The sequence below is a fragment of the Miniopterus natalensis genome, chromosome 5 (genome assembly GCF_054644295.1).
Source record: "Miniopterus natalensis isolate mMinNat1 chromosome 5, mMinNat1.hap1, whole genome shotgun sequence".
NCBI lineage: Eukaryota > Metazoa > Chordata > Mammalia > Chiroptera > Miniopteridae > Miniopterus > Miniopterus natalensis.
The window spans coordinates 81,161,539-81,182,197 of NC_142085.1; positions in this window are offsets into that span (position 1 = coordinate 81,161,539).

Sequence of the window (20,659 nt, forward strand, 5' to 3'; positions counted from 1 at the left end):
TTACCTAGAAAATGGGGATAACAGTGCTTCCCTCAGAGAACTGGCCTGAGCAGCAAATTGAGATACTGCTGGTACAGTGACCAGCCTGGTAACATGCTCAGTAATGATATTCGGTAAATAGTAGCGGCACATTTTCTGTTTCTCCTGGTCATCTTCGGATGCAGCAGTTCTGCAGTCAGACACAAATCACTTGGTCAGTTCCAGACCAGGCAGTCCATTTACTGGAGTAGCTGTAATGCCCTGCCAGGCCTACCCTTTCTCTTTCCCTTCCCCTCCTCTTCTTAGCCAGAGTGTACCCGGATTGCGAACTGAAGCCCTAGAACACACCACCACAGCACACGCTTGGGTCCAGTGAGCCCTGATTAAAGTGAATCCAGGTGAATCGTCGGTCAGAAAAGCTTCCCATTCTAAAGGACAAGTTAGAAATAAAATAGACTCACCTGGGCTGGTGTGACTCAATTGGTTGAGTGTCATCCTGAGGACCAAGAGGTCCCCAGTTCAGTACCCATCAGGGCATATGCCAAGGGTGCAGCTCAATCCCCAGTAGGGGGCGTGCAGGAGGCTGCCCACGGATGTTTCTCTCATCGAGGTTTCTCTCTCTCTCTCCCTCCCTTCCTCTCTCTCTAAAAATCAATAGAAACATTTTTTTTAAATAAAATAAAATAGACTCTGTGTTGAAGGAAAGGTGATTAGGAGCATCTTTAACTCGCTAGGTACAGGCCGTGCTTTTGAACCTGTAGCAGCCTGTGTGTGTGTCTGCAGGAGGCGGGCAGTGAGAGTGGAACCACAGGAGGGCAAAGGCCTCAAGGAGCCAAGAGTGTTTCCTGAGCATCTCCAGTACAGCTCTGGGCAGCCTTTTTCTGCAATGGACATAATTATGCACCATTCTGATCTCCAGCAGCAGGCTGGAAATTATGCAGGTAGTTCAGGGTTTAAAATAACGGTTTTGTTGAGGAACCAGCCAACCAGGTCATTTGGAGTCAGGGCGTCACTTACTGAAAGGCTATTTAGGAGCTTCCGTTCCAGCTGCCCTCTTGTCATCACGAAGCTCCTTTTTTTTTTCTCTCTTTTTTTTTTTTTTGTCACCTTGGTATTTGAACTCTGTTAAGTTCAGTGTTGCTATGGGTTTTCCTGAAAAGAGGTTAATATTCTCTGATTTGAATTGAGTGAATTACTCCAGGTAATACTCATCTGCTCCCTTCTGCCGACCCTCCCTACCTCCCTGTCCCCTGTTGTAATTGACCATTAATCAGCCTGGAGCTTGCCAGTAGAAAAACTCATCTACAGGACTATGAACTTGATGGGATTAGAACAAATTAGCCTGGCGACGTGCAGTGACAGGCTCGGGCTGGGAGACAAGCCTGGAATGCGCAATTTGGTGGGTGGGAGGACATCCTTCAGCAGTAGGGCTGCAGCAAGGCTGTTGGTGTGGAGTGTCCATTTGTCTCGAATGCAGACAAAATGAAATCTGAGCAGCTTCTTAAACTAACAGATAAAACATGGCTTGGAAAGCTTTCACGCACAGTGCTCCAAAACTAAAGAAACTTAGGCAACTTAAGAGCCAAGTGGGACCATCGGCATCCCTAATCTAAGTCCCTGGTTTTATAAACAAGCTGAACTCCACACTGGGAAAGTTACCGTGTGAAAGTCACACAGACTAAAAACCCAACTCTTCTGCTTCCTGACTTAGGAAATCGGTCCAAGTTATTGGTGTAGGAAATAGATCATTTGAAGGAACATGCATCTAGATTCTAATGTTGCCTTGCAAATAAGTTGCCCATTTACTCGCCCAGTGGTACAGACTTAATGGGGCAAGTCAGGGCTCTGCCCTAGTCTCTCCCTTCCTTCTTCTGGAACCGGGTACTTGCTCGGTATTGAAGAGCTTGGAAGTTCTTTCTTCCCCTAAACAGGGACTTGAGGCTCTGTGTTCCCTGCTGGAACTTGAGATGCCAGTCATCCCCAGCACCTAGCACACCATGAAGGGGGACATTATAGTAGCCTCCTAGAAAACTGACTGGTCGCTCTTTCTCCCCGTTAATAACGGGGTAATTCTATTGAAATGGGGAAGGAAAAAGGAGATTAAATAACCGTAATTTGAATGAGACAAAGGAAGGGCTCCTCTGGTAAGCAGCTGTGTTCGCTCAGGCTCCCTAACAGAGTACTATGGACTGGGCAGCTTACCTGACAGACACTTATTTCTCACAGTTCTGGAGGCTGAGAGTCTGGGTCAGGGTGCCAGCATGGTCAGGTTCTGAGTGAGGGCCCTCCTCCCGGTTCACAGATGACCACCTTCTTGTATCTTCATGCGGTGGAAAGAAAAGTCATCTCTCTCCTGTCTCTTCTTACAAGGACACTAATCCCATATGGGGACTCCATCTTCATGACCTCATCTAAATCTGATCACCACCCTCCAAAGTCCATCCCGTTGGGGGCTAGAATTTCAGCAGATGAATGGGGGGAGGGGAACACACACACTCAGTCCGTAACAGCAAGGTACAGGCGACGCTGCGAAACTGTCCCTGGAGACCTTCAAAAATAGTCTATTGCTGGCACTTATTTGTCTTGGTCACGAAAGAAGAGTTCTACCTGAACCAGGAGATGGAACCTACGATACCCTTAAGTTCCTGCCAGAATTGAGGTGGAATTTCTTTCATGTTAAAGCGTGAGATTGCTGGGGAGCAGTGGCCTCTTGAGGCACCAGCAGCTGTGCAGGAAGGTATGAGGTCAGAGCACTGGGGCTAGTGAACAACATGCTAACTCTGGTCTCTCCTTGGCTTTTCTCTTTATCTAGAACTTCCAGCAGACGATTTCAGATTTCTGTGAGTGGGAGCAAAAATTCTTAAATAAATTGACTTAAAACAAAAAATCAATAGCATGCATAATATTAGCATGCAATAATATATAACACATAAACAATAGCAATAAACTTATGACCCCTCTGTCCTCTGTATCCCCACAGCATTCAGTCGGTAGCCCTATTACTGGACCTCTGCTCATTTCATTCTGTGATGTAGAATCACTTATTTATATGCCTGTTTCCTAGGAGACAGCAAAGCCTTTGAGGATAGAAATGATATGATAATAGTTCATGGATCACAACCCTTACTTATTACAACCTGCCATCCTTTGTGTGATTTCACTTCTTCTGAAAAAAAGAAATTCAATTCTGCTATTTCCAGGATTTGAATGGAACTTTAAAATCTACTCTTGTACTTTTCAATTTTTAATATTTCTTAGAATGCAGTCCTGCTATATAACACTGCCCAAAATTTCACGGAATATTTTTGAAGGTGGGTTTGTGACATTTATTACTGAAAGACGCACCTTATTGTGACCACTTAACTCTTTCATGCCAGGAGTCACCCAGATGGTGGAGGAACTAGGAGCCTGCTTAAATGTCTATACTAGGTCTGCACCTTGGAGGGCCAGCGTTCTACCTACCATGGAGGCCACACTGCAGCATGGAAACTACTCCAGCCAGCAGCTTCCTTGGCACAGGCTTGCTTGCAGCTGGCGTTTTACATGCATGGCCCCATAGTTAGGCAGCACTGAGAATGAGCACCTTTCTTATTTAATGTTTCGAACCCTAGACAGGCACCTCATTTGCCTCACTTTAGTCACAACCCTGACCTGTGGGAACCACAGGTCTGGAGATTGGGGAGATGGGTATTGATTGTTTGAACAGTTTACCCCTCTTTCTGAACATGAATCTCCCAGAGCTTCTGCCTCCCACCCCCTCAAGTATTTCACCAACTGTAGCCTACAAAGGGCTGGTAATGCCACCCCACCCGTGAGCCTAGTTCAGGTTTCTGGAATATCACCAGCATCAGAGCCCCAAGCTCCCAACCTTCCTGGGAGGGAGGTCCAAATATATAAAGAATGGTGAGGGGGAAAATGAAGACATTTAACCTGAAAAAGGAATCTTAGAATTATTCTTTATTTTTAGGTTAGAAGCCTGACCAATAAATAGAGGTTACAGGGGCCCAAATTTGCACCAAATAGTAAGGACCATCCTAATAATCATGGGTTTATACTCAGAATGGGCTGCTTTTAGGGTTAATGGGTTCCTGTCACTGCTCATGCTCAGGCAGAGACTGTAGGACTCTCATCAAGGCCATGATAGAGCAATTTCATGACTTAGGCAAGAGTTGCCCTAGATCACCTTAAGGTTTCTTCTGACATCCTGTCATCTTAGTGCCTTACAGGTGACAGATCCCAACACACTGGAAGGGAGGGAGGGAAGGAGGGAGGGAGGGAGGGAGGGAGGGAGGGAGGGAGGGAGGGGGGGAGGGAGGGAGGGGGGGAGGGAGGGAGGGAGGGAGGGAGGGGAAAATCCCCAAATTACTTATATTATGGTTATTAAATTCTGTTTTCATGTGTGTTGACTATGTAACATCAAGTTCACCTTCCTATCATGTGTTGGTTGGTGTGGTGTTATTTTTTTAGTTAATCTGAATCTATGGACACATGGAAACTAAGATTGGGAGAAGCAAAGAGTGATTAAGTGATTTATATAATATGTGCAAACGTGTCCCCTGCCCAGGCACTGGGAAAGTAGGTATCAGGGATGTAGGAAAGGGTTAAGGCATATTTTCTGCACTGCAGTATTCAGGCTGGGGTGGGACATAGCCAGGTAGGCAGATTCCTAAAAGAGAGGCCCCAAGTGGTTCAGAACTAAGAGGAGGGCTGGGGTCACACAAGCACAATGGTTATTCCCGAGGCAGAAATTTAAATTAACTAACTAAAGTAAATTGCTAATTCCTGTCACACTGTTGAAAACATTGCTTTTAACCATTAAATCAGTGTTTTAAAAATAAGAAAAGGTAGGTTTAGAAAAGAAAATGTTGTACAGTGCTTTTTCATCGTTGGTATTAAAGGGATAGTTTATCATTAGCAAGTAGAGGAAGTTAACTACTGGTCTCCAAAACTGTCATTTATGTTTGAGTTGCTGCCTCAGTCCCTGATGTTTGAGGTGCTCCAGACTCTCAGGAAAAGCATTTTAGGTTTTTAGAAAGAGTTTGAAAACCAAATACAGGTTCATATGCAGTTCCAAATACACACATGTAGGTTAGGATGGTCAGAGTGCCGGTCGTAATTGTTGGGTTTGTAGTCTTCCCAGTTAGATTTTATTAAAGAGCCTAAACCCCTGTCCTAACAGACACATATACAGACACATATCCATTTCATCATATAGCAAATGCCTGTTCTTGGCAGGAAAGTCAAGAAAGTAATATGCTGAGAATTGGACGTTCAGCCCACTAGATGCAAAAGCCCATTTTACTTTCAACACACGACCCTGAGCAGCCCAGACAGACTGCGGTCCCTGCTGATTCGGAGGCACACCCTGTCCTTCCCTCCCGCCGGCCCTCCCTTCTGGGCATCAGTGGTCATGGTACAGTGCTGCGGTCCAGAGACTGGCCTGAAACTGTCCCACCTCGCCCTGTGACAGCCTGAAAATCACACTTGTTCAGCCAGCCTCTGATAACTATCTGTTCACTTCACATCTGTCCTTTTTGCACAAAATTCAAGTGAGAATTGGGTGGAGGAAGCCTCACCCTGGGTTGCTTCCGCTGTTGTGATGACATCGGGCAGGGGTGGGACCTCAGTGATGACCCGGCCTGTGCTTTCCTGTGGGTGCTGGTCTCTCCGCGAGCGCACGGGGGTGGCTGAGCCCCAGGCTGCCCCCAGGCGGGAGAGCGGCTCTGAGCCTGGCTCCCAGGAGGCGAGTCCATGGCGCCACCTTTGTGTAAGAAGAACCAGATGTTTTGCTTCTGTTCCAGTATTACATTTAAAAGTCTTCTTCCTTCTCTAACAGTGTTAGTTGTGCTAAACTCTGTATTTATTAAGAGGGAAAGAATAGAAACATCCATAATAGTCATTCTGCCATCTGTTCAGATAATTTATCCAAATATTTAGATTAATTTAAACAACCCTCTTGTCCATCTATAAATATCGCCAGTGTGCCGGTATGTCCAAAGCTGAAAATAATAGTCAGAGGTGACGTTGCCGTTCTCTACTTACACCCCATGGCCTCCCGCTGCTTGCCGCCTTCCTCTCCCTTTGTCTCTCCTCCCCTCCCTGCCAACGTCCCATCCCTGTGCCCCTCCATTCGCTGTCGCTCAGAGGCCAGGTGCTGCTCTGCCAGCCTTGCTAACCTCTCCTACATTCACTCTCCTATGTCTGCACCTTTGCTATTGTCCTGGACCAGGCCTGTGGTTTTGGGATCTGAAAAACTCCACTTGGCCCAACCTTTTGCTTTTTATAGGAGGGAAATGACCCAAAGAAATGACGTTGATGGTACTGGCTTTAGGACAATAGCTTGGCTATGACCATACCATCACCTCTTTCCAGAACTACACACCATTGCCCTGCCAGTCTCTCTCCATTCCCATCCATCCTGTACGGATTCCAGGCTCTTCTCTCTGAAGCAGTTTGCGCATCTGGATCCCACTCTTCAGGGCAAACACTGAATGCTCCACTTTCCAAAAAGCCTTCCCTGTTTCCCCTCAGTTAAAAATAACCTCTCCTTCACTGTAGGAGCACAGTTGTCCATCCAGGAGTCTTTTCGGTCACCCATTACTTTGCATAACAATTGTGTGAATACACATTGATCTTCTCTGCTGGTCTGGAGCTTATTGAGAAGACCCTAGTGTGTTTGGCTTTGCCTCATCCAAAACTCTTGCCCCTGGCATTCACTCACCTAGGACCCAGAAGGAAACCAATCTGTTCATATAGTTTCAAGTTATTAGCCAGTATACTTAGGATGCTGTAATTTCTCCAAGCCAAATGCTAATTTTCTGTTCATCGTTTTTGTTATATGTAGTTGAGGCGGAGGCCAATTATATTATTTTGGTTATAATACACAGCCTAACTGTTATGATAAACAATGTAGCTTGTCACCCACTGGAAAGCATTTTAAATTAATTATATATGGCTGGATTTATTTGACACAAAAATATAAAACATCAAATAAATAAAATTTTTCTTTTCTAGATCAAATCTCACTCACCGCCCCCCAAACCTGCCCAATTCACACACAAAGGACTCAGATTGTCATTGAAACTCATCAAACATTTACTGCCATCTTGTGGACAGAGAGATGTTAGCGGGACACCTTCGTGGAGTGAAGAGATCATTTGCTTTTCCTAAGCAGCCTCCACTGATGAAACCACAGGAAACAGCCTCTTCATTAATTAAACCATTTGCCCAGAAAGCAGTTAGTCAAAGCCAGAGAAGCCTTTGTTAATTGTTCTTTATCATTACAAAACCCTAAAATGATTGTCAGAAATATGAGTACAAATTATCTTAATTTTCTCCTTCCTAATATCCAGGAAGGAGTGGGGGTGGGCACAGGGGGATGTCAGGAAAAGGCGACTGGGTGATTTTTATAGGCTTTGCTTCATGAAGCAAAAAAGCCCGAGTTGTTTTAATTAATGCATTAGCAATTAGTAGGTTTCACCCCAAAGTACACAACTCACTGTTGATTCAATAGTCTCTTTGCCGAATTGTTCCCGAACAAGTTGATGTCACAGCTGCAGAAATGTATGTGTCAGTCACCACATGGCGATAAAATCGGAACTTCACAGAAGGTCCAAACAGAAGCCCGTATTATGGCCACTCACATATTGGAATTTAAATTTATTCATAAGAAATGTTCGTGAATAGGGAGAATGAAATGAAACGTTAAACAAGAGTCATTTTACTTTCCGTGGGCACTGGGGACCCCGGCCCTACATACCTTTCTTTCCTTTGATTTTTATGGGTAAATCGGTTACCTACTTCAGGTGGAACAGGTGCTTTGGAATATGTTCCTTCCATTTAAATATAGCCTGTATTCAAATACTGAGCCAGCCGGACCACATCTACAAATGTGTTCGTGCTGTTAGTATGTCTCCAGGCTGCTTAATTGCCTTCTGTTGGGCCTGTCATGAAACTCATATGTGGCACTGAACTTGTCTTAAAGAAGTGATTTCTTATATACATAAAATTAGAACTGAAAGAGAACCAGTGACACTCCTGTGAGTGGCACTTTCCCAAACGTGAGCTGCATGTCCCCTTTCCTGCTCCGGTTTCCTGGGGGTCGGGATCACTTGAGTTTGCACTTCTTTGTTTCATCCTTGCCTGCCTGTGCTAATCTTTCTAGAAAAGTTGTTCAGAACTTAGCTGTCAGATAAGGCCATGCCCAACAGACAGAAGACAATTGCATATTCATTTATTTATTAATAAATTGAACCAGACTGTACCAAACTGTACTGACCACTTACTACGTACCACATTATCTGGTGGGCCTAGGGCTGGAAAGGTGCAAAATTGCTCCCCTCCAGCAGCTCAAGCGGAGAGGAGTGAAATAGTAAATGGTTACGGAAACACCTGATGCGTGCGGTGCTGGAGGTGTCTGTGTGGGGTGACCAGGAGCTTGTAGTTGCTGGATGTAAGGCGCACCAGGAGCAAAGAAGGGGTGACGGTCATGGAAAAACAGAGGGAATCCATATGGTAGATGAGCTTGTTTCCGTATTAGGGAGCAAATAGGGAAGATAAATGTGAGGGAGCGAAGGCTGGAGTCGGACTAACCGTGAAAGCCTTCTGTTAATCTCAGCTACAGTGATCAAACCCTGAGTCAAGCAGTGGAAATGCGCGAGAGCAGGCAGATGAGGGAGACACGGCAAGAGCTGTTGACAGGTAGGACACAAAATCTGAAGGTGCTGTGTTGACAGTGGCGGCCAGGTTTACTGCTCGGGCGACTGTGTGAAGCGTGGTGCCATTTTAATGAGGGAGGAAATAGCATTTTTGAGAAACAAGTGTGAGGTTTGTTGTGACCGGACTCACAGGCCCAGAAACTGGTGGTGGGAAAGTTTCAAGATGGAAGTAGACGTCACCGAAGAGGAAACCCGAAACACGTTCATGGAATTGTGTCATCAGACGACGGATGAACTTAGCAAGAGACATCTTAGAGAGGCGAAGTGATCCTAAACTGGAGTGAAAGGGTATGAGGAATTTAACAAGGACAAACCAGGAATTCTCTACTTTGGTTTCATACTAGAATTAACTAGAATCCTTAAAAGCTACCAGTGGCTGGGCTGCATCCCAGACCCAGTGAAGCTCCCTGGGCTCGTCTACTGCGCAGCTACGGCGAGCCCACTGGTATCAACTCTTCTTCTGGAAGCTGTCATGGACGGAAAGCGACAGAGGTTAACGAGCACCGTGGAAGGTGGCGTCAACGATGAGAGCTCTCTGAGAATAAACTAAGGGACAAGTACTAGTTGAGAGGAAGGAAAGGAGGCAGGAAAGGGAATATCGGTGGTGAGAACCCTTAAAGGAAGGGGGGAGAACGGGAGGGCATTTCCGATGAGCTCGGCCTGGAAGGAGAGGTATCTGGAGGTGAGGTTCGTGGGAAAGATGGGCGTACACACGGTTAAGCGTGTAGGCGGGCGGAGAGAAGACGCTTCATTGTCAGCTGGGCAGGAGTGAAATGCGTCCTCAAACAGATAAGCTTGAAATGTCTTCTGCTGACAGTAAACAAGCTCGTTAAGGGAACCTTTGAGGGGACGTCCAGGAAGCCTGAGTGGCAAGACAGACGTACAGATTCCTTCCTATTCTTGCTCTGTCTCTATTTCCCTAGCTCTCACCCCACCGCGTGTCGGCCTGTTCTCAGCTCAGAGTAGATCTTGCAAAGCTAGGTAGTGTCCTCTTTCTACACCCGTGACCATTTTGTCATCTTCGTCACCTCCATCGACACAAGTTTTCATGAGCATGTGACCACAGTAAGTTTCAGGGGAAGCCCTTGGGCCTTGCGCTGAGCTCCATGCACCTGTGACCTGACGAGTAACTGGGACAGTTGGAGGCGCTAACCCTCAAACATGGGGCGACGCTGTCACGGTGATAAAACTCGCTGCGTCTGCCCTCTGTGTACTCTGTGCGTGTGCGGTATGTTTGAAGAGCTCAGCACTGTGTCTGTCTCTACCTTTTGTCCCGTAACAGTTTTGCCCAAACAGAACCATTCGATTCTGATGTGGCCTAGAAACCAGCAGCTCTGTCGCCTTCCTTCGGGCTGCCTCCACTGTTCTCGAAGCATCCCCGGCGGTGAGCATCTCTGCCTCGCTCTGCCGCGGAGGCAGTGGGCTGGACAGGATGCCGTCGGCCGTCGCGTTCACCTTTCTGACCAGTGCGGCGAGGCTGCGCAGCACCCGCGATGTCAAGTCGGTGAGCGAGACCGGTCTAGGGCCTCTGGATGAAGGGCCAGCCTGGTGCCCCCAGAAGCTGTCTTACTGGCTGGACTTCCGCACGCAGAGTCATCCTGTGGTGGTTTCAGTTCCGTTGACCCTGAACTGGAGAAGTTCACATAAAAGCAAAGTGGAGCCTTTCGTGATTAAAGTGTTAAAACTTAAAACTCTTAACAAGGTTTACCTTCAGCTTTCATTTCATGAAATAAACATGGTTCACAATAAACATTTATGATCCCACACGTGATCTGTTAACAAGATGATCGTATCATCAGAAACAACCTGAGCCTTTGGGAAAAGGCTCTAAGGAAATATAACCCCAATCAAAGTGTCGTCTTAGCTGTCTTTCAGCCCCTTCTTGAAAAGCTGTATGTTGTAGCCGTAAGGACAGATCATGTCTGTCTCTGGAGTCAGACTCACTGCCCCGCCGGCTGTGTCACCCCTGCCCCGAGCCTGTCTTCACCTGCGAGTGGGCAGTCACATCCGCCACCCCGTCCAAGATCTTTGTCATGAAGTGCTGAAATATTGCAAGAGGAGCCATGAATACGGCGCCCGCCTCCCACTAAGGGCTCAGTAACATGAACTGTTCCCGCTTTCACTAGTATTAGGGGAAGAGTTCTACTGAGGGCAGAGGAAGTGAGAAGTGGGATACAGTCCTGCAAGAAGGAGCCGAGGCTTTTTATTCTACCGCATCCCCGAAGGGCTGCCACATGGAGGGAAATTCTTCCGCAGCCTGACTCAGGCCAAGTTCTTCCTCACCTGAGCTAGGGGTTAGTTTGCTCCTCTCTGTTTGTGTTCACTCTAAAAAGACTGACTCTGATAGTGTTTCCCCTTCCTATTTTATGCTAGAAAGCCAACCCCAAATATAGGACCCTAGGAGGTGCTTTTTCAGTATACATCCTGCACCTGGCACCCTCTGATGTTCATGTGCTTTATTTTCTCTTTGCCCTGTTTTTGTTTTTATTTTAAATCTGTATTTGTTGTGTTATTATTTGCAACTGTGTAAGCTGCTTTAAATAATTTGTTTGCATAAAAGATATCCTCGATCAAAAATAAAAGATGGATACATGTATGTCTTTTTCCCCCTTTGGGTTGTAGTTTTAAATAACCCATTATTCATCTCAAAATTCAGCAAGTCAGACACTTGCTCCAGTGCCAGGCAAACCATCCAGGAGGGTGCTCCAGAATTACTGCAGAGGTCACCTTTAGGCGTGAATGGACCGTGCATTTAAAACGGCCCATTCATTCTGCCCTTGGCACAGATGCCGTGGCGGTTAATTATTTTGATGCTAATATCTGTGTATATCTTTTTTAATGTGGACACCAGACTGAAAATTTGGATTGAACCCAGTAATCAACAGATGGCAATCACTTGGGGTCATGGCTGTCCTGGGCCAGCTTTTCACCGGTGACTGTTAATATAAGCCCCACTCTGGCCTGGCAGCCCCTCCCCCAGTGTCTATATACCCACCCAGAACCACCCCACTTGGCAAGTCTGTGACTATTCTCCTTAGAGGAGAAAAAATGCCTGAAGAAGGATCTCAACGTGAAGATTACAGCAATATTTTCCCTATCAGTGAACCTGAAATGCCCCATATTTTTATTTCTGAGTGTTAAGTGACGTTTCTGAAGCTCTCCTTCCTGAAAAGTATCTGTCTCATAAGGAATCAGTTGGGAATAGCATGAAGAAAGATCACAGATAATTGCAAAAACAGATTTGACCTGTGTCAGTAATAATTGAACGAGTCAATTTAATTTTCCATTTCTTTATTGAACACACATTCTTTGCAAGTCGCTGCACACGCTACAGGATGATGGCTCTGGGTGCAACGTTGTGTGGTTGTGATGTATAATACTGTAAAGCCTCACGATGAAGATTTTCTCCTACTTCCCTTTACTGTTCTGAGCCACATTCCTGCAAAAATAAGTAGCAGCTGAGGGCAGCTCTCACCCCAAAAACAGCTCAGTCATGCACAAAATCTCAGATTCAAAGTAGCTTGGTTGGGACCTTTTACTTGAGAATGATAGAATATTCAACTCAACCTGAATTAAGCAAAAACAAAACAAAACAAAAATCGGGGGTAGGGGGATGGGGGGTTATTGGTCTCTGAAAACTCGAGGCCTGGAAGCCACTTCAAAATGTAATCCTGTGGCTCCAACGGTGCCATCAGGACTGCCTCACTCCCCCAGGATCTCCAGCTGTGCCCATAGGTGCTGGTTCAGGCTCTGTCTGCGTAGTGGCCTGGCAGCTCCAGCCTTGCTTCCTCACAGCTGGGGAAGGAAAGAGGTCTTCTCTGTCACAGGGTCATCCTTGTACTCGTTTGCTGGGACTGCTGGGACACAGCATCACAGGCTGGGGGCTTAACCAACAGAAATGTACCCTCTCACGGTTCTGGAGGCCAGATGCACAAAATCAAGGTGTCATCGGGTTAGCTCCTTCTGAGGACGGTGCAGGAAAATCTATTCCCTGCCTCCCTCCCAGTCTTCCGTAACCATGACTTGTAGATGGCGTTCTCTCTGTGTCTTCCCGTCATATTCCCTCTATTCATGTCTCAGTATCCAAATTCCCTCTTTTCAGGGAGAGGGACACAGTGATATTCGATTAAGGCCCACCCTAATGACCTCGTTTTACCTTGACTACCTCTGAAAAGAACCCATCTCCAGTAATGAGTATGAAGTAATGAGGGTGAAGACTTCAACCCATCTCTTTTTTGGGGAGAGGGAGGCAGTTCAACTTGTAATAATCCCTAAATCAAAGACAATGTAGGTGGACAAAAAATGATTGATTAACCAGTTCTTGGTCACTTGAGCACCCCAGAGATGGGAGCAGCATCGCCTAAGGGCAGGTTCTCTAAGGAAGGATTAGGCGACTCTACCAGGGAAGGGGGAATGGGTGGTGGGCAAGCAAAACAATCTTATTACACTAAGTATCATGAAGGCAAAATAGAAGCCAGATCTTATGCATATGGACTATCTATGAGTAGCCAAAAAATTACAAAAGTATATGTACGGTTATTATTCATATGGAATCGTAACATCCAAATTTCTCTCCAGCACCCCATGGGTTTAAGCCTTGCATTTGAGCAACATTCTAATGAGGTGAAATTGCATTTGGCTGTTTAAATGCCAACACAGGAGAGAGTAAATCTAACAACAACAAGAAGACAATACCAATGTACAAGACAAAGAACAAAGGTATAGTTGAGGATCCAGGGAAGGACATGGTATCGCTCTTGGCTGGTGTCTCTGGTCATGGATGAAGGCAGGGATGTTGAATACATAACAGGTGTCTTCCCATCCCCCTCTCATGTCACAGTAAACATGAATCATTCAGGCATTTGTTCCCACTGAGCCTCGGTAGGACTCAGAATCGAGGCTGTGCGGTGTGTGTGTGTCTGTGTGATTGACACGCCCAGGAGTCATGGCACACGTCCTCTCACCCACACCTGCAGCCCTGTGCAAATCCTTCTCAGGTCAGGCTCCGGCAGCTTTTACCACAATCAGAACTGGCTCAAGAAATTCCAGCCACTTGCCCTCTTGACCTTAAAGCCTCCACTGAGCTTCTGAGAATCAGCCCCAAGACAGCTGCTAACCTGATCTATCCTACATTCATCTTGTTCCTGGATGCTTGTTTTCTATGCATGCAAATATGCACAGGCCACATATTCACCAGTATATAACATTTTAATTTCATGTAATAAATCCGTTGGCTTGGTGTGCTCTCTGTACTGGAAACAGCCTTCTCTATGTCAGCTGCATACTTCTAGCTTCCAGAGGCTCAAGAATGCATTTTCTGACAATGGCTCAAGATACAGGCTGGTCTTTTGCCAGCTTTCTTACTGTTAGTTCATTTCTTTAATAGCATCGTGGTGAGAGTCTTTTCAGAACCGAGGGACTCCAGCCTCAACCCTTTCTATTAACTAAAAAAGCCTGAATAACCCTCCATATGGTGCTGCCGTGGCATTTGATAAATACCTTGCTGGTTATTTATACGAGTTAATGCTTATTTTGACAGGTTGATCACATTAGTATGTATTGCAACCAAACTTTTGTTGTAAACGTCTTCCCACCGCTCTCTATGGCTGGGTCGAGTGATCTACTGAATTTCTGCCACAGCAAACTTGGGGGAATTGAGAAAAAGGAAAGTGCGATATAAAACAAAAGCAATCTGAAAAGCAAGAAAAGGGACAAGACTCTATTACAGGCCCGGGCGAATCTATCTGTACCTTCTGTCAGCGGGGCTCTGGACTGAAACTGCTTTAACTACCAGGATCAATAAAGGGCAAGGCCTGGAGACGGTAATTATGCTAATTGGTGGTGATGAGGAAACTGGCAGGCTTCGGGACAAGCAGACGGTGCCTCAGGAGAAGTGGACACATTTGTTAAGGAGGGCAAGACGTGGACCTGCGATGAGGTTTTTCCTATAATCGGCCTTCTGAGAAATGCCAAATGCAATGGTCCACATCCCTTGAGTTCGTCCCTCAGTAGGAGGTTCTCCCAGGCACTTCTGAACAAGATCAGAGAAATCAAACCCTCAGACCACAGCAGCGCACAAGCACTCGCTGCAGGCACACACGCACACTGAAAGTTATGTTCACTGAGGCCATGGATGTCAGAGCACCATCAAGAGGAGAAGGGACCAAAGGCAAGTGGATGGGCCACAGAAGCCTCTTGTAGGTACCGTGCTTGGGGTGGGGCTTTGACTGCAGAGAGGGTGAAGGCCTCTCAAGGGAAGAGACTGCTCTTAGTTAGGAAATTAAGAATCTCTGACATAGAAGCTGCCTCTTTGTCATATTTGTGAAAAGCACCCTACTAGATATGGACATATGAACGCTCTCGAGTAATGTCTCCATGTATGTAGTGGATGCTATCTTAGGACTAGTGACTTAACCAGTAAACCACAGCGTGTGGATAGCTACCAAGAAAGCAGATGAGCCCATTGAAAATTTAGGTTCATTACATTACCAGGCTGCTGTGAGATGCTGAACTTTCTAATAAACCTTGACCAGTAAAATTGTACACACAATTTTCTTCAATCATCTGAATTATATTTAAAGCTCAAGTATAAATAAAGTCTAAATAAAATTTAGCCAAATACATGAATATTTAGAAAGACTAGTAGAACCTCTTGGAACTGTAAATATCAATTTTATTTCTCTTCATTCCGTTGTTATATCACTAGCTCTAGTTGTGAAAGAATCCCTTCCCCAGAAACTAGACTACAGAATAGTAACTAAATTTTTTCAATTCTTTTTATTCTGTGAGATGGAGGGAATCATAAATGCCCCACACATCCCGTGATTCATATTTCAGTGTTTAAGGAAAATTGTGAATTAAATGGGTCAGATAACGAAGGATGAGATTAACCATAGAGCACTGGGCTCCCATACATATATTTTAAAAACAACGTACAAACATCACAGTAATGCTAAACACTGTTTGTTTTGTAGCTGTGAATTCTGCGAGTTGAGTGTTCCAGAAAGTTGGATGGTGTAGAAAGAGACCTGAACTGAAAGCTGTGATAATAAACAAGTCATTTCCCCTCCAAGGGCTGGCTACAGCTTTCACTCTGCAGAAGGGCTGGGGTGGAACAGGGTAGTGTGACCTGGATCATCTCCAAGAGCCTTAGACTTGGAGCATTTCCTAACAGATCCTGGAAACTGGGACCAGGAAACATCTGTTTGCGGGGTTGCATAACTTCTACCAGCAGGGGGCAGCACTACTCAGATAATCACTCTTTTTTTCCCTTCCTCATTTGGGGAAACCTATGAAAAAAAGGAATTTATCTCTTCAGCCCTTAGCAGCTCAGTAACATATCAGTGGGCCAAAGCCAAAGAGTGTCCTTGCCCCAAAGGATTTGCATTTTCAAGGCATCAACACCTACCCAATAGGTGTGCTATCAACTCACATTTCCCATGGACACTCTGCTCTCACTGATGCTGTACTTACAGTTGATTTTCCTTTTTATCTTGGTCTTCTCTTTATTTCCTACTCATTCTTGTGGAGAGAAGAAGAGGAATTTTATACAGAAACCTATTATTTAGGAAACATAGGAATTTTTTGCCAATCTTTCTCTCCCCAAAATAAAGACTTCTATTTGAAGTAGAGTTCGAGATAGAAACTTGTGAGGCAACTCTTGAAGAAGTGACACATTGTGGAATGAAGAGCAGAAATGAAAACATTTCATGGTAGAAAATCACTCTTCCGTTTGTTAGGAAATGACCCCCTCCCCCCCAAAAAAGCCATTAATTGATCAGTGCTGCCCCCTGCAGGTAACAGGAAATGAGGCCAAAACTCTTGAGAGTATATATACTTTATTCTCTGAATCCTGCTTGATTTTAATGATGTAAATATTTATTTAAAACTTAGTTTGCTTATAGAATAATACTAAATCTCATCTTCTAATTAATTTTTGAAACTCAAATTTGTTATTCGGATTAAGTTCGGCACTATTTTAAAGGTAATTTAAAAATTAGTAGAAAACATTTGTTCAATTTAATAAGAATGTATTACTCTACAATAAACTTTAATTCAGATTATACAGTGGGCTTTCATTTTGCTGAAGTATATACCTTTGAGAGTCTTGTCTATAATTGGAGGCTGTTTTCCATAAAACAAGAATTAGGGGTGGAGGCTTGAACATCTAAAGATGTTACCTAAAGAGCACCAGGGCTATGGTCTAGAGCCTGCTGTCACAGAGAAGTGCAGTCGCCTGCGTGAAATCGCCTCTATCTGCTTCCTTCTTTGTTCTTTATCTTTCCTTTCCTTGGGCATGATTCATATGCTGTAATCATTTCAGGCAGGGTTGCGTAATGCAAAACACCTGTGCTTTGCGCTAGACACACCAGGGTTTTAAACCCCACTCTGTCACTTATAATTTGTTCGACCTTACGCAAGTCATTTTTGAGCCAATTTTTATCATCTCTAATATAGGGAAAATAATAATACCTATCTTGTTGTGGGTTGTTGTGAAAGTTAATTGAGAAAACACGTGAAGCTGTAAAGAGCATGTAGTAACCAGTTGGTAATGGTAGTTAGAAGATTTTCCTCAAGGAAGCTTGTGATAGAAAGTCTCCAAGATGCTTCCCATCAATTCCTTCCCTCCTTATGGGCACCTGCTGCTCCTCACATCAGAAGGCAGAGTCCAGTTCTCCTTCTCTGAATCTGGCCTGGCCTTAGTGACCAGTTTGACAGCATACAGTAGAAGTGAAATTCTGGGACTCCCAAGGCTAGGTTATAAGAAGCTTTGCAGCTTCCAAAACTACAAGTATCTTGTATGCTTGACCTTGTGATGATCTTTCAGAACCCACCCACCAAGCTGTGAGAAGCCCAGGCAACATAGAGAAGCCATATGTAGACATGGGCCAGCTTGACAGCCCAGCTGAGCTCCTGGTCAATAGCCAGCATCAGCTGCAGGCCACAGGAGTGAGCCACCTTGGACATCCAGCCCACACGGGCCTTTAGACCCCTCCAGCTCCAGTTCCTATCCTGCTGCAGCCATATGGCAGATCCTGGATGAGCACTACCCAGCTGAGCCCAGCACATCCACTAGATGATGAGGATAGTCATAAATTGTTATTTTAAGCAACTGCATTTGGGGTGGTTTGTTATGCATACAGTGACAGAAGACAGGAACGAAACTACAGGAACATTTTCTGTAGTAAAGAGCCACTAGTCAAAACCCAGAGAAACAGCTAGGAGAGAGGGGATGTTACTGTAAGCACTTATCTGTAATTCACAATTTTGTACCTTACATCATTGTTTCAAAACTTCCAGAAAGGTTTGATTAGATTTTGAAGAGATATGTGGGGTTCAATAAATATTGGTTGGCTGCATAGGGAATGAGCGAATTGAAGTATGTTTCCTATTACATAAGTCCTCTAGTAGAGAGCATGTAATGACCAGGAATTAATGAGGAAGTTTCATTAAGAATCTATTATTTCTAAGCCATGTAGGGATATAAGCCCAATTTCCAAGCAAGTTCAAGTCTTATAAATAGCAAATAAAGGGATATTAGGAGCAATGACAGTGTGCTAACTCACTCTGTGGCGATGATGGGCAGAACGTGGGCTGGCGATGAGGAAATGCACTTGGGTTGACAGGCTAGGAAAAGTCTTTTTCCACGTATGAGACTCACACTGCATGACGTGGAGGGCCGGGTGGGTGACAGAAAGGGGATTCTGAATGGGGAGATGTTTGGGAGCAAGGGCCGAGAGCTGGAAGCACAGTGGGTAAGAAATAAACATTCTGTGGTGGGAATTAACACCTTGAATGTGAGCAGGTGCCCAATATATGGAATAAACACAGGGCACTAAGAGGCCAAAAGCTCAGCGTGACCAGAGTTTCATCAGGACCGCAGAGCCCATGGGCTCCCTTCGTTGGGAACCCAGTGTGGACTGGGGAGGGGAGTAAGGGCAGGGAGTGAGCTGGGATGTGGGCCGAGAAGCCTCAGTCCTGTGGGCTTGGAACTGTGTGGGATGACCCGCATCTGGTTCCCTTGACCTAAAAACTGTGCTTGCAAGAACTGGAATGGAGAGCCACTCATTCAGGCTGAGGGCGTATCTCAGTGTGGTGAGGGCCCCATCATAGACGTGCACGGTGCCGTGGGCATTTTCAGAAGGCCTTCCTTTCCACGGCAACCTCATCAAACCCAGCGAGGCTGGCAGGAAACTGCAGGGAGGGTGTGGCCTGCCCACGGTCACGTGACTAGTCTTCCACTTACAGGTCAGGTTCACCCCAAACCACTCTGCCCTCTTCAGATTTCATTTCTGCCAAGGCCCACCGGTGTCTCCAAATGACCTTGTTTACAGCGCAAAAGGATGCTGTGAGGCTGCTCGCCAAAGCTGTTTTGAGGAATGGCATATTACTCTGTTAGAAATAATGATACTGATTACTAGACCAAAATGCACTACGTCTATCACGGAAATAACTCAAAAAGCTATTTTTGTGGGTCACATTCTGTGTGATAAAAACTGTCGTTTTAGTTGACTTTAAAGGACACATCCCTCTGTAAATCCATACAGCGCGCTGTGTTCTCTGCTGAGTGTGGCACCTTCCACGGAGAGTATATAAATGACTCTGGTTCCAAATGGAGGTGGAGCCGATAAATAAAGTTGACAGTTCACAGAAGAGGTCTTCATTACTAAATTATTTGGGAAGGTTTGTAAGTCGGGAAAACTAATCTGCAACTAATGCCCCTTTGGTGCCACTTATCCAGTATCCATCTCTCCACTCTGAGTTTGAAAAAACAAGAACTCAGAGTTTTTCCTCCCCATCATCAATTACAAATAGGTCTTTTTCTCTCTCCGTGAAATTGCATTTCTTATAAATTGCCCTGTGCTGATGCCTCGTGAAGTAAACATCCCGATTCCTGAGGCACCTGTGTGCCTTAGATGCTGAGGGACACCGGCCCCGGGGTGCTGCTAGAGCTGGGCTGGCCCGCATGTGGTCCAACTTGAATGGGAGGCTGAGGAGCCACGTGCCTGGTCACAAAGCTGTTGGTCCACATTCCACATTGTTGATCTGTAGAAACTGGTTGGCTTGCAAGAAGCTGATGGCCAGGACACACATTAACCCAGTCTCCCTTCTGCCCAGCCCCGGGAAAAAACGTCTTTCTGAGCCCGCATGGTGGTTAGCTTAGGGTCAGGGGCCTGGGGTAGCCCATATGTCAGGAGAGCTGCTGTGCTCACCAGAGAGGCAGGGGCCATGCATGTCCCGCTGGGCCAGGTCCCCTGCTTGGGGCTCTCAGCTAGGAAACTATTCCTTACACACAGTTTAAAAATCAGAAAGAATTAGCTATGTATTTCACTGTCACTCATTTGTTAGGTGACATAAAGCATTGACATCTGTAGGAGAAACCTTTATTTTGAAATCTGAAAGGGCCATCTGGGAATACCCACAGTGATGCTTCCAATTAACTGGGCTTAAACATAATCATTTACACTGATTTTGACCATGTGGAAGAAAAATATAACCTATGAAGATAACCGATACTTTCTCTCTTTATTCTCGTGTATGGCTGCACGTATGCACTCCTGTTAGGAAAGCCTATTCAGTTTGCTGAACAGACTGTGTGCATAGTAGAAGTAGCTTGATGTACTTCACATCAGATTGTTTCTGGCCTGTGTAACTAACTCACTTTGGTTTCATTGTATTTCAATGATTCCAGAAAGGGCACAGCCAACACTTGACTTAGGACATTTTTATGTAAAACGTGTGCTCCTTTGACCAAAATGAGCCCTTTGAATTACTAAGAACTGAAAACATTATCAGTTGTTTGATCAGGCTCTGGGAAAACACGAAGGCATCAGCGTCCAGCTTGCCCGAAGTCCTAGTATCCTGGGAGTGCAATTTAGTGTCAGGACATAGAAGTGGCTTGCCTTTTACATTTGCTCTAGAGTCCCAGAAAAAACTGTAATTGAACTTCCTGGTGTCTCCTG